The sequence below is a fragment of the Onychostoma macrolepis genome, chromosome 06 (assembly GCF_012432095.1).
Source record: "Onychostoma macrolepis isolate SWU-2019 chromosome 06, ASM1243209v1, whole genome shotgun sequence".
NCBI classification, from domain to species: domain Eukaryota; kingdom Metazoa; phylum Chordata; class Actinopteri; order Cypriniformes; family Cyprinidae; genus Onychostoma; species Onychostoma macrolepis.
This window is the reverse complement of record NC_081160.1, coordinates 27,739,580-27,753,774: the sequence shown is the minus strand read 5'-3', so window position 1 is coordinate 27,753,774 and position 14,195 is coordinate 27,739,580. Positions and strand designations below refer to the sequence as shown.

Here is a 14,195-nt window from a genome sequence, read left to right as displayed (position 1 = left end):
TGTTGCATTTACATTGTTTCATCAATTTTTTTACAGTCCAAATTTGAACTGAAAAACCTGTTAACCTGTCACTGTGACAGCTTACCTCATATTGTGTAAATTATCAGGGCATGTTGTAACAAAAGGTCATGAAACAGCAATTTTGATTTCTTGTTCACTTTAATGTATAACACCATGCCACTTTTCTGAAGGGAAACATTCTCATTTTACCCTATTTGCCAAACAAAACATTTTACAGTTTCCTCTAATTGGCTCAAACACCCAGAAAATAGCCTATTTACCATGTAAATGTCAGACCAAATATCCCATTTTATTCTGAAAATACAGTCAGCACAGTCAGTCAAACGAATGACTCCGAAACACAACATGATCCATAAATCCTCAAAAAGCGAGATCGTTTAGAACACGGCAGACACGATTCCAAACAGCCATTAATTTCCTCAAATATCAGCAATCCTTCAAATGCGTTAGCGAGTGACACAATCTCGCTCTTTGGCGGTGGTCCGCTCTTGTCTGGAAAACACAGTAATCTTGATATACTATCAGAGGCTGCAGGCCAGTAATTCCTTCTCTGTCTTTGAGGGGTCCGGAGAGACCAGAACACACAAAAGCAATCATCGCGCCGCCACGCCAAGCTTGTGTTCTACTTGTGGAGGGAGGACAACAGCAGTTTCACAGCCATCTTTTCATGTCTTTTGCCAGCATTCCTCCTCAAATTACCGCAAAGGCGGGCTTCATATGAGGGGCTGTGAGCCTGCATGTTTGGCAGAGACTGTGAGGCTTTCATGCATATGTTCAGTATTCAGTCTGACTCTGGAGGTTTCTTTGTCCTTCATTACTCTACGCTAAAAGAACACTGGTTTGATTTTTGTGGCCGCAGCAGAAGCATGTGAATAACCTAATTTGAGGATTTGATTAAGGCAGGTGTTTTATGAATCAGTCCTACTGGATTTGAGGAAATCTGTGTTGCATTTCGCAAGCCAAAAAAAGACTTTAAACATATTAATGAACACTACATCAATATAAAATATACATATATAGTAGAATTAGATTTCTACAGAGGTGCTTACACATGCAAAACTGACTGCCACAACGTAGGGTGTTCTGGGTGGTTGCTAGGGTGTTGTTATGCAGTTGGATAAGGCAGATTGCTTTTGGAATGCTGTTAATCGTTCGCCAGGTGAGAACTGTCAAGTCTGAGTAACAGAACAGCTCTCCCTAACAAGCCACACAATCTGAGGTAACATTCATGTCTATAACAAAACTATTAACAGATTCCTAACTTCTAAGAGAAGCAATAACAGTGAAGAACACAAAAAACGAAATCTGCGCTTTTTTAAATGCAAGTCTTTGCGCATACTGTCAGAGCCTCATAAGCATCATTCATCAAGGCGACGTCTTTTCTTGCTCTCTTCCCCTCGTGCTTTCTTCCTCCCACCCATAAGCGCAATTAGCCTCTCTGCCCGCAATAACCGCACAAAGCCAATGGGGTTCACAAGCTTATGAGGTCGTTGACAAGTCACTGGAGTTGAGGTATTGAAAACACACACACTGTAAATAGCTGACGTCACCCTGCATGCACCCAAAGGGCTTGCGCGTATTGATTGAAGAGAGACATGGGTAAATAGGAGCCAAAGAGGTCAGAATGTTTTTTTTTTAACAAACCCAAGTGTGCAACAGCCCTTTCCTGAGTGGACATGTTTTGGTTTAAGGGCAGAGCAAACCTTCAATTGCATTTTAACGTGTTAAGAAACAAACGCAGTCTTTGACAAGCCCTCATGTCGTCCAGTCAAATCCTCTGCTTCAAAACACGTGGTCTTGTTATTCATTTGGTCATTACGGCTATGTTCAAATAAAAAATGTATATGTGAAGCTCTATATATTACGCAACAGTAAACGTTTCAAACAGTAGTACAATAATTTGCATACTGTGCATAGTATACATAACATACAATGCATAAACGGTAAATAATATTGTTGAAAAGTTTAGGAAGAAATTAACATTTTTATTTAGCAAGGATGCATTAAACTGATCAAAAGTGACAGCTAAGACAATACAAACGGTTACAAAAGATTTATTTCAAACAAATGCTGTCATTTTAAACTTTCCATTCATCAAAGATTACACAAAAATATAAAGCTGCACAACTGTTTTCAACACTGATATAATACAAAATATTTCTTGAGCAGCAAATCAGCATATCAGAATGATTTCTGAAGGATCACGTGACACTGAAGACTGGAGCAATGATGCTGAAAATTCAGCTTTGCATCACATGAATAAATTACATTCGAAAATATATTCAAATAGAAAATAGCTATTTTAAATTATAATAATAATACACTGCACAGACTAAAATATTGAAGAAATAAGCATAGTATACTTTTCAAATGATCCAAATCCCATCTTTCCTTTGTAGACCCACAATTCTCAGCTACCTCTAAGGCAGTATGACTCACTTTTAAAGCATATAAACACATAAACCAGAGGGAGGAAAGAACCAACAAGTTATTAAGCGGCTTCTCCCCTGACTCATCATCTCGCTCCAATATGTGTAAAACACTATACACCTAAGGGACACCAACAACAGCAGCTGATTGACAGCAATAAAGACAGCAATGAAGGCATTTTATAAAATATTCAAAGAAGAACAAGCAATAAGAGTAAAAGTGCAATTGCCAAACCACTCAAATGCAATAAAGCGAGTGAAGGAAAAAAAACAAAAAACTCCTCCACCTGTTTTCCCCAAGAAGAGTGAATCACTTTCAAACGAGCAATCCAGCCCACCACGGCTGGCTAATTAGTCCCTTTGGAATGCCCCTCGTGCAGATGGCATGATGTCTGACATATTTATTTTGGTCTTTCACGTCGTATCTCTCCTTTCTCCAGTTCTCAAACTCACCCTCTTCGTCTGAACGGAGGCGGTAAATGCATTTAATCCTGCAGATGTAGAGTCATACAAGTTCTCCAGACTCGCTTGACCTTGCTGCGTGGATGTAAGTGCGCTCATATGAAAGAAGCGAAGTGAAAACAAAATTACAGAGCCGCCCAGGTAGGCGCGTTTCCCCACAGGGCTCGAAGGAACCGGGCACGCGAGGCTCACGTCTGCCAGCTCGCCAACCGCAGGAGTGCAACTTAAAATCTAGACATCTGCTGGGTGAAGTGGGGAATCAAAGATGGAGAAGGTCTGAAAGGAAAGAGAGGGATAGAAGTGTACAGAGGAAGAAAGGAGGGCCTCAGGTGTAGTTATGGGTCCACAGCAGCATTGATGGGCCTTGACAAGCAAGAGCCAGGAGGGGAAAACAGACGTTTGGTGCTAGGCAATTTCCACAAATAGGATTCAAAATGGGTCTGAAGTACTGTATTAATTTCCTTTTTCTACAAATGCTCACTCAAAACCTTCAAAACATGTTGTTCATCAAATAAATATTACCGTATATTAGATGTTTTATTGTGACCCTATTAGCTGGTTGTTAAATTTAGAACATTTAAATATGGAGATAGTCCACCCCAAAACAGTTTCTGTTCCCTTTGAATTCCATTTTATATTTCATCTTGTGGAAGTCAAAGGGATCCTAAAACTTTCTAGTTACCGACATTCTTCAGAATATCTCCTTTTATGTTCCATACAAGAAAGTAAGTCATACTGGCTTGGAACAACATGATGAAGAGTAACTCATGACATTTTTAATTTTTGGTGGACTATGCCTTTAAATGGACTATATATATATATATATATATATATATATATATATATATATATATATATATAACAGAATGGATAACATGGTTGCGAATTTGCCTAAATTAAGCTTTCACTTCATAGGAGCTAGTCTATTGTGAACCACATGTTCTATTTTCTTCAAAGTATTTCGACAACAAATAATTCTGTAACTTTTGTTTCTTGATGCTCCAAACAAAGAACAAGTAAATGAATGTGGACAATACACAAATCTATTTATCCACAGAGCACTGTCAGACAGTATTGTTATCCTTGATTTATTTTTGAGTCAGAAACACCATCAAAAATCTGTTTGTCTTGAAGTTAATAGGACAACATATGGTGGGCAGAACGCTTCTTCTGACACTGTAAAACAAGCCTTTTGGTTCAATCGCTGTGAAAACTTCTAATACCAGCCAATATGGAAACTTCAAAGCTCAGCGTTTGATGGCAGTTGGTGAAATCAATCGCAATATGTGAAGATTTTTACAAATGGATTCGACTGCATTTGAGTTCAAACCGATATGCAAAACAATGCCTTTCAGTTGTCAAAAGTTTTAAAGGAATTAAAGTGGTGCAATCTGTTCTGCTTAAATGGTCATAGCATGGTTAGCTAAACATCTAATATACAAACCTATAGATGACCTGACCTCTGTTTTCACATGAAATGCATGATGAGATTGTTCTCGTCGAAAACTGTCCTAGTTTGTACTCTGGTTCTGACTCAAAGGACAATTTCTGATGCTGAATGCTTTACTGACAGCCAGGTATCCCAGGTGAAAAAGAAATATATTTAAATTGTGCTTTTTCAGACACACTTAATATATTTACATTATACTATACTAAGTGCATATTAAATGTATTATTTTGAAACAACTTTAAGTATATTAAGTGTATTTCAAGATATGTTTACGTTCAATTTTAATCTATTTGTAATATATTTAATATATTGAAATTGTGTTAAATTGGAACCACTTTAAGTATATTTAGTGCAATTTAAATGTATTTTTTAAAATACATTTAAAATGTACTTTTAATACTTCATGAACTACAGTTAGAGTATATTTGAAGCATCGTTTTAATGTGCTTCAAGTACATTTCAATTGTATTTCAGCTCATTAGAAATGCATTAGCATTACACTACTAGTATATTATATTATATTATTTATTAGTATTATATTTTTCAGTATATACACACACGTACACTTTGATATCTAGAAAACTTTAATGTATTATATATTGTGTACATTACAAATATTCATAAAGTACATTAAAAAAGTACAGCAGCATATATACTTTCGTGAAAAACAAAACACATACTATTAAATGTATTAAAAATGCACTTGAAATACAAGTATATTTGTATTACTATAAACATACTCAAGTACATTTTAAAGCATTATACAAAAAACAAATGAAAAAAAGACTGAAATGCTACGGAAGATCCATCTTATCAATTTGTAGAGCATTTCAGTTATACCTGTATTACTGAAAAGTAAAGAATTTTACATCAGTGAATAAATACAAATTACAATGCAATTTTTTGAAGAAAAAAAAACAAAAATTGAAGTGAATAGATGTGTGTGCAAAGACTGAAGATGATAAAGTTCAAGCAACAGAATAGGGAGGGATGGAGGGGGTTTTGGAGGTGGACGAGGAGATGGCGTAGGGATGGTGAGAGGCAAAGGTGCAGGATGATGGCAGGATGTGGTGAAGGGATGGTGAAGGGATGGTGATGGGAGGATGACGATGATGCCCTGGCGGCTTAGATGGAGTTTGGCACATGGCACAGACCCAGAGCATCCCAGTGCTGATAACACACGGCGGAGTCGAGGGAGCGAGGAGCCAAGATGTAGATGGTGTGGCTGCCGACATCTGGGGTCCGACCGATGGAGACAGAGCTGGTGGACCCAAAGGCACAGACGGAGGGCCGATGGAGCTGAGAGTCGTGGCAGGTTCCGGAGACCAGGGCACAGCCTAGTCAGTAGTGCAGCTTTAGAAAAAAAACAAAACAGAAACAAAATTAGATAACGGATTTTTACATGAATGACTGAAAGGAAGCACAAATTTGCCACCTGGAATGGACACATTGCTAACATTTTTCTTCCAAGATTGACCGAATCATCCTCCATTAGGCCTGATTCAAAAATCTCTATAACAGAGGAGATACGATATTAAAATATACTTACTATTCCTTTGCTCGTCTCTGCACTCAAATTTCAGTTTGTCTTCTATAGCAGCTGATCTGTAAAATAACAAATGTTAATATTTCTCACATGCACACACACAAAAAAGGCAAATGATGATTGATGATTTGTTTTCTATTTAAGAATGACAGAACAATGTACCTGGTCGGAAATATAGTCAAAAACCTTCCCAGCCTCAGCAGTTTCAGATGTACTGTATGCTCTTATAAGCAACCCTTCTTACAATTTAATCTTTCTTCTTATCTGTAATGAGAAATATATATTAGAAAATAAAGTCGATAAGGTTGACAAGCTTAAACAAATATAAACACCAATCAACCAACACTACCACAGTTTGCTGATCAGCTCAAGACAAAGTAATCGTATGTTCATAATCATGGTTTTTCAAAGATCATTAACCTCATTACAATGAAGCCAAATTGTTCAGAAAATCAGAAATAAATATACTTCATGTTGCAAATAAAAGAATTTTAATGTTAACTAATTTTATTTTATTTTTTCTGCCAACGCATGAGTCAAAAACACACGACTGGTACAGACAAATAACGTTACTTAAATACAAATCTTACCTGAAGTCACAGTGAGGTATAAAGCCAGACGCCATACACGCTCGCAGAAGCTGGTAAAAATAAGAACATACCGCTATATTTTCTAATTAATTTCATAATTCCCCCAAAACAATTTGAATTATGTCATCACTCACCCTTAAGATGCTCCAAACCAAGACTTTCGTTCATCTTCCAAAGAAAAGCGGAGATATTTTAATGAAATCTGAGAGATTTATGTTCCTCCGATGAAAAGATTCATCAAAGTTCATGTTTCAAAAAGTTCATCGCAAAAAAACATCGCCAAAGTAATCCATATGAATTGCGTGGTTTCCTCCAAGCGCCCTAAAGAGACACGATCACTCTTATATAATATAACTGTTTAAATTTAGACTTATATTCACATTCGAGGGACATTTGCACGCACATCATATTTGATTTACGAAGCTCTCTGCTGCGAGCTCATTATCATACGAACCAATCAGAGCCGTTCAATGGCTCTGGAACCAATCAGGTTTAGTCTGTGTTGTTTGAATTTAAACACAAATAAACGTTTTTTTGTTGTTGTTTTTTTTCTCATTTCAGATATGATGTTGAAATCCTTGTGGGAATTTCAGAAATATATATTAGAAAATAAAGGCGTCAAGCTTGAACAAATTTATAAACATCTAGCTTATTACAATTAATGTATCGTGTAATGAACAACAACCTAATCAACCAAAGTAGCATAAACAAAGTATTTTAAATATTGCAATGGTTAATAATATTTGACAAAGGTTTGTACATTGTAAATGTTAAAAATGTTTTTCAAAATATCGTACTTTTCCAAATATTAAAATTATAAATACATAAATATTTAAAATATAACCATGTGTTGGCCTACTGCAATATAAAGTACATTAAAAACCTACTAAAATTGTAATCATTTTGTTATGTTATTACACAAAGTATACATAAAATATATATTAAGTGAGAGTAACATAAGTGTGTTTTTTTTTGTAAATACACTAAAATGTCACTAAAAGTATGCTTGTGTTTAGTATATTCCTTAAAAGTGTAACTAAGAATATATTTATTAACATAGTATTTCTACTATACTTTTTAGAAATATAGCAATAGTGTGCTTGTGTTTAGCATATTCCTTAAAAGTGTAATTAAGCATATATTTATTACCAAAGTATTTCTAGTATACTTTTTATAAATACATTAAAAGTATGCTTCTGTTTAGCATATTTCTTAGAAGTATAACTAAGCATATATTTAATACAAAAGTACTTCTAGTATACTTTTTAGAAATATATTAAAAGGCAATTCAATATATTTTTAATGCACTTCAAATAAGCATGTTGGTAATACAAATGTATTATAAACATACTACTTGAATTTCAAGTATATTTTTAATACAGGTAATGCTGCGTCTTTTTCACCTGGGATGCCATACTCTGAGCGACTGAAACAATTTGTTGTTAAAATAAAAAATAACAAGATGAGAAAAAAGGAGAAAGAATGCAATATAGATACAAGGAAAATAATTCTGCATGATTACACACCTGTATGAATGCGAGAGTTGAACATCATTTTCCTCGCAGCTTCAAGAAGTGGTTGTTAAGATACAGGGAAGTCTTGCATATCTCGTCTGTATAAGTCAAACCGCAGACTGATTGTATGCATTGCACCGAGCTGAGAATACAAAGGGTTTCTTTGTGTTTCTGGGTAATCTTTCCACTTCGTGGCACAGCAGAAACTCCTCACAAATACTCCCGTACTCTTCATTTCCAGATGAATGATTCTGCACTGAGCTACTGGAAATCTGTCTTTAGTCTATCTGTAAATGTCTGCTGGAACGAGCAATGGAATGATGTGCAAAGGTGATGTGGTCCTGTTGGTATGCAGCGGTGAAACTAAAGACATGTTAGCATCAAGTTGCCTTATCTTCATAAGCCAATATTACGAAACCTAGGCTCAGTAGAACATGTCATGTAATTATAGGAAGGGTATCAAACTCAAATTACAATGAAAAGGTTTACATGCATGCACACACACACACACACACATTTGTGTCAGACTGCACTGTGGATTTGTCTGACTCATTCTGCAAGTGTCTCTTATTTTCCAGGCCTCTCCTCAGAGGTCCCGCTGAAGAACAAAGGTCAAATATTTTGGATTTTGGACTATAATACAACTCCAAAGAGAATACAAGAGGAATATGTCAAATATGATGTCATATCAGGGGACATTTTTTGCTACGGGTTTAAAATACAGTCCAAAAAAAAAAAAAAATTATCATCTTTTTTCTTTTTTCTTTTCTTTTTTTTACAGTGGAGAGCTATAATTAGGTCAATTAATTAAATAAGGAATAACAAAGTTCATTCAGATTACATACTCTGAATTATATTTTAATTACTTTTTTTTAAATGCTGAAAAATGAAAATGTTAGATGGATTAAGAAAATAACCCTTTTATTATGTTCCGACCTGATTTTATTTTAAAACAAATATTACATTAAGTTAGCAGTTAATTATAGAGTTTAATCCTATTGTTTCAATTATGTATCCCCCCCATTTTTTAATTAGATTTTGAATTAGAATTTAACAACTGACCTTATCATGACATTTTCATAAAAATGTACCATGGAAAAGGAAAAAAATAACCAAACAAAAATAAATAAATAAATAAATCACACTTATAAAAGTTCAAAACATTTGTATAACACCACAAGTGCAGTCACATTCTCTTACAATGGCTTAAAACTGTGTCCTAACCAGAATACAGCAACAATAAACAATTACACCCAACCCCATATTTATATGATTAATATACTTGACAAGTGGTACGCTGGTCCAATGAGATTTCAGTGTAGAAGGGACTAACTCAGTTCGAATAAAAACACTGATTAACATGGATACCCATTTATTTTTTAGTGCTTTATCATGTCATGTTTCATTAGGACATTTTGTTACAGTAATGCTGTTCTATTTAATCCATTTGATTTCAAAGGTGATGTGATTTCTACACTATTTGAGGAATTAAAAAACGCCTGTGGCTATGTCAGACCAAGAGCAACGTTTTAAAAGGGGGAAAAAAATCAACCTACAAATGGCCTACTTAACATCAGTCTCTGCACATGAACATATAGGATAAGAAAAACGACACGCCCTTAAACACGTCAATTCTGCTAGGATCTGTCATCTAGTGCATTTTCCGAGCCAAAATCTCTAGGACCTCAGCGAAGTGCATTCTGAATAAGCAGAGCAATCAGTATGCGACCCAGGCTGCTTTTAACTGTTTCTTTGATCTGAAAATTTGGCTCTGGCTTATTTTAAAAACCTTCCCACTTTCCCTGTTTGCAAACTACCAGTATTTTTTCCCTCATCAAAGCCCAGCCGCTCTCTTCTCCGCCGACCGAGATTTCACTCAAGCAGATGATTGCTAAATGCTAATGCTAAAGCACGAGGGGGAAATCTGACACAAATTGAAAGCATATTGAAGGCCAGAAGAGCCGTAATGCGATCAAAGGCATGCTGAGTGGATCTCCAGGCTTCCCCCTGTGCTTTTCAGCTGACACTGTGTCTGCCTGAGCAGAAAATTATGCTTCTGTTTTTGTCAGTCATAAGAAAATACTCCTCCTTCTAACTGTGAACCCTGGAGTCTGAAAGCTCTAATGCTGATGACAGAAACCTATAAATTGGCATGAGACAGAGTTAAGAGTTGAAATAAATACCTGCTTAGAGGCATTAAAAGAAGTCTTGAATTGAAATTCTCTGCACAAAGTAAAGCTTTGCGGTAGAGTGTTGTGTATGAAGGGAAAAAAGAAAAAGAAAAACTGTGATGAATTGCATTCCCATTTGTATACTGTTTGTATAAATGCAAGGCCAAAATGAGTTAAACATTTTGGCATTATAAAGATGCCAAGTGACTCATCCAAGTGGGCTTGGGATCCTTTTATTTAGCAGTTTTCACTCTGATATTCTATACAGCCATAAAATGGACATTCTTGGATTTAATTCAAAAGATTTGTGTGGGTTTTTGATGGTGATACGTGACTGGCTGCTTCACCACACCATGACCGGACTGCCGTAAGCTTTCTCCCTGACTCCGTGTCCTGGATGGAGACTTTAGTGATGTAGTTGCTGCGGTCATCAACTATGTCTGATGGCCCAGCAATAATTCTCAAACGGTGTCTGTGGGTGGTCGCAATATACAGTATAAAGTAAATGGAGTACTTATATTACAGTTCAGAAGTCGGTCAGATTTTTTGAATGTTTTTTTGTAGGAAGTCTCTCATACTTACCAAGGCTGCACTTATTTGATCCAAAATACTATAAAACAGCAATATTATAACCATTTATAATAACTTTTTTTCTATTTGAATATAATTCAAAATGTAATTTATTACTGTGATGCAAAGCTGAATTTTCAGAAGCCATTGCTCCAGTCTTCAGTGTCACGTGATCCTTCAGAAATCATTCAAATATGCCGATTTGCTGCTCAAGAAACATTTCTTCTTATTATCAATGTTAAAAAAACCAGTTACACTGCTTAATATTTTTGTGGAAATGGCGATAGATCTTTTTTTCAGGATTCTTTGCAAAATTATTGCCCTATTATTTATTTTAATGCATCATTGCTGAATAAAATATATTTTTCAGCATTCTTTGAAAAATAAAAGTTCCAAAGAACAGCATATATTATTTGAAATAAAACTATTTCCCTATTATTTATTGTAATATATTTATTGTAATATTGTTATTTATTGTAATATATATATATATATATATATATATATATATATATATATATATTTGATGTCTTCACTGTCACTTTTGATCAATAAAATGCATCCTTGCTAAATAAACATATTATTTATTATTCCATTTCATTATTTTTCTTAATTCTTTATATATATATATATATATGACCATTAAATATACAGTATTTATATAAGTTTAGTATATGAAGAGTTCAGATGCAAAAGCCTCTAAGTGCCATTTGAAATTTTCTTCTAAAATGAGCATTTTCTCAGGCTCCTATGTTTATATTCAGTTATTTCACTTTAAATGAAAAGAACCTATTCGTTGCTATTAAAGTGAAATTACTGAACTTACACATAGGAGCCTGAGAAAAATGATCATTTTAGAAGAAAATTTCAAATGGCACTTAGAGGCTTTTGCCTATATTTATATAAGTATAATATATTTATACATTAACATTAAGTCTAATTTTATAATACATCTATAAATGTAAATCAAATAGCCTACTGGCCAGGTATTTGCATTGTTAATTTGCACTGCAGTGTTATTGTGCTTTATTTATTTATTTTTTTGCATTTGATTACAAACATTTGAAAAAAAGGCCAAATTAACATATATTCAAAACCAAAAATGGTTCGACAGGGAACATTTAGCAATGGGGAGCGGGTCTACAAACAATTCACTCTTGTACAAGGACTATTCAATGAAAAGAAAACACTTTCTTACCGTTTTACATGTACAATAACACTTGTGTATGATTAGCAGTTGATTTTGCAGCAAGTAACTGAGCGTCACAATACATCATGCTGTTGTTCTTGCAAGTGTCAATCACCTCACGGCTCTCTCATGGACTCAAACTGGAAACACTTTTTACTGTCAATTAACATCAGACCACTATGCTCTCCCATCACAAGCAGATCACTATGAAGCGTTGGACATTGCAGAGTTTGTATCGGAGAAATGCCCAAAACAGAAAGATGTACTGTGATATTTACTTTATGACTGCGAGTTTAATCAATAACTGTGTTTTCTGTTGCACTTGTCATCTGTACAGACAATAACAGCAAGACATTTTTACTGTAAGCCACAGATGAAAGAATGACGCAATAAATGACATACATTGTCTGAAGCACTCTGTTTTCTGCAACTAGGCTTCACCTATCTACATGTCTCTAAATATTCAAATTAAACCCATGAAATGTTACAAAATAAATAAATAAAAAATATATATATACAGTTGACCAATATTCCAGACACACAAATCAGCTGGCCAATGTCACTCCAAATATGCACTTTTTCCTGTTTTCTGGGAGGAATTTTGAAGCAAAATTAATTAAATTGCATCATACGGATCAGATATACAGTGCCTTCTAAACTAAATAGAGCACATCAGACTTTCAGAAAGAAACTTCCTTTTTACTTGATTTACTTCATTTTAACTTGATTATTTACACAATGGCAAAACGGAACAGAACACAACAGAACAGAATAGAATAGAATAGAATAGAACCATCAATTTAATGCATATCTCAGTCCATAGCACTAAATTAATTTTACTTAAAAATCAAACTTAAATAGTGCAATTATTTACTTGTTATAACCAGGGTTATTATAGCTAACTAAAACTAAAACCATAAAAATAAACATTTTCGTTTTTATAGTAATAAAAACTAGCACTATCACACTGGTTGTAAATCAATATTAATTTACAAAAACATTTTTATTTTCACTTTTGATGTTTACTATTTATGTGAAGCACTTTGAATTACCATAGTGTATTAAACGTGCAATAAATAAACCTGTCTTGCCTAATATTATTTGACCTTTAAAAATTATCTTTACAATGAATTACCCAATTGCTAATATGACAGGAACATGCACATGTAGCACACAGCAGGACTGAAGCAGACATACTTATAAGCTTTACACCGGTAACCTTGTTCTCCAGAAACTGGTGGACTGTTACTATCAGCTTGCGTTTTATTAAGCACTAAGCTGTTAGTAAGTAAACAAATGATTCACGTTAATGGGTTGCGAGCAGCAGAATTGAATCTAAGCAAAAGAGGGGAAGGCAAACCACGAACTCTCAGCCCTGAATGGGCTGTGTTAATAGGCCTCTTTAAAACACCTGGTGTGAAGGTCTGCAGAGCCAGAATGCTGATCTAGGATCAGGAATCTTTCTCTCTTCGCATTAGTCTTAGTCAGCAAGCGGAGAGAAGACGGTGTGCCCCTGGACCAGCTCTGCCTGGTGAACAGCCTCCTTGCATTATTCACAGTACCAGCAGACAGGTTTCGCTGCTCCATTTGCTGCCCTGCTGTCAAGAAGCAGCGAGCGTGCAGTCTTACATTATTGACCAATGCAGCTTGCAAAGGGGAAGCAGGTGAAGGGAGGGAGAGAGAGCAGGAGAGTCCACAAAAGGGTTAGCAGGATAATCTGAGTTTAAAGAGGCGCTGTTTGCACCATTCTACCATGGGAAAAAACACCACTTGATGAGTAAGCAGTAGGAATAATAGAACGACAAATAAAGCAGAAGAATTACCACAGCCTACACTTTTGCCACCATGCTAAGATTATTCGATTTCTGGCATCAGCAAGTTATTACACAATAACAATTTAAGTGGGAAAGGATTTTCTTATTGTGTTTGTCCTGTTCAAGTTTTTTTTGATACCCTAAGCTGGTTTATGGACTCAAACATGTTCAACTGACATGGTTTTCTAGAGCAGTACACTCAATCCACCTCGCGCTGCAGCCCACTCTCTGTTCCGGCGAAATCACTAAATAGAGTGCAATCAAAGTGCCCTCATTTTTAACTAAAAATAAAATCACATTATTTAAAGTCGTATATGCAATCCATGACCACTCAAGTCAAAATATTGTTGTTGTTTTTTCATCTACCAGGTGAAAACACCACCACCTTTCAGTGAGATGTATGTTTTTCTGCAATAAAATATATATATATATTTTTTTT

General features: G+C 35.1%; 1 protein-coding gene across 1 annotated transcript in view; it reads right to left on the bottom strand.

Annotated features, from left to right (window-relative positions):
* tafa3a (TAFA chemokine like family member 3a) overlaps positions 1-14,195 on the bottom strand; it is an 84,811-nt gene that overhangs the window by 29,374 nt on the left and 41,242 nt on the right. The gene's annotated exons all lie outside the window — the stretch shown is intronic.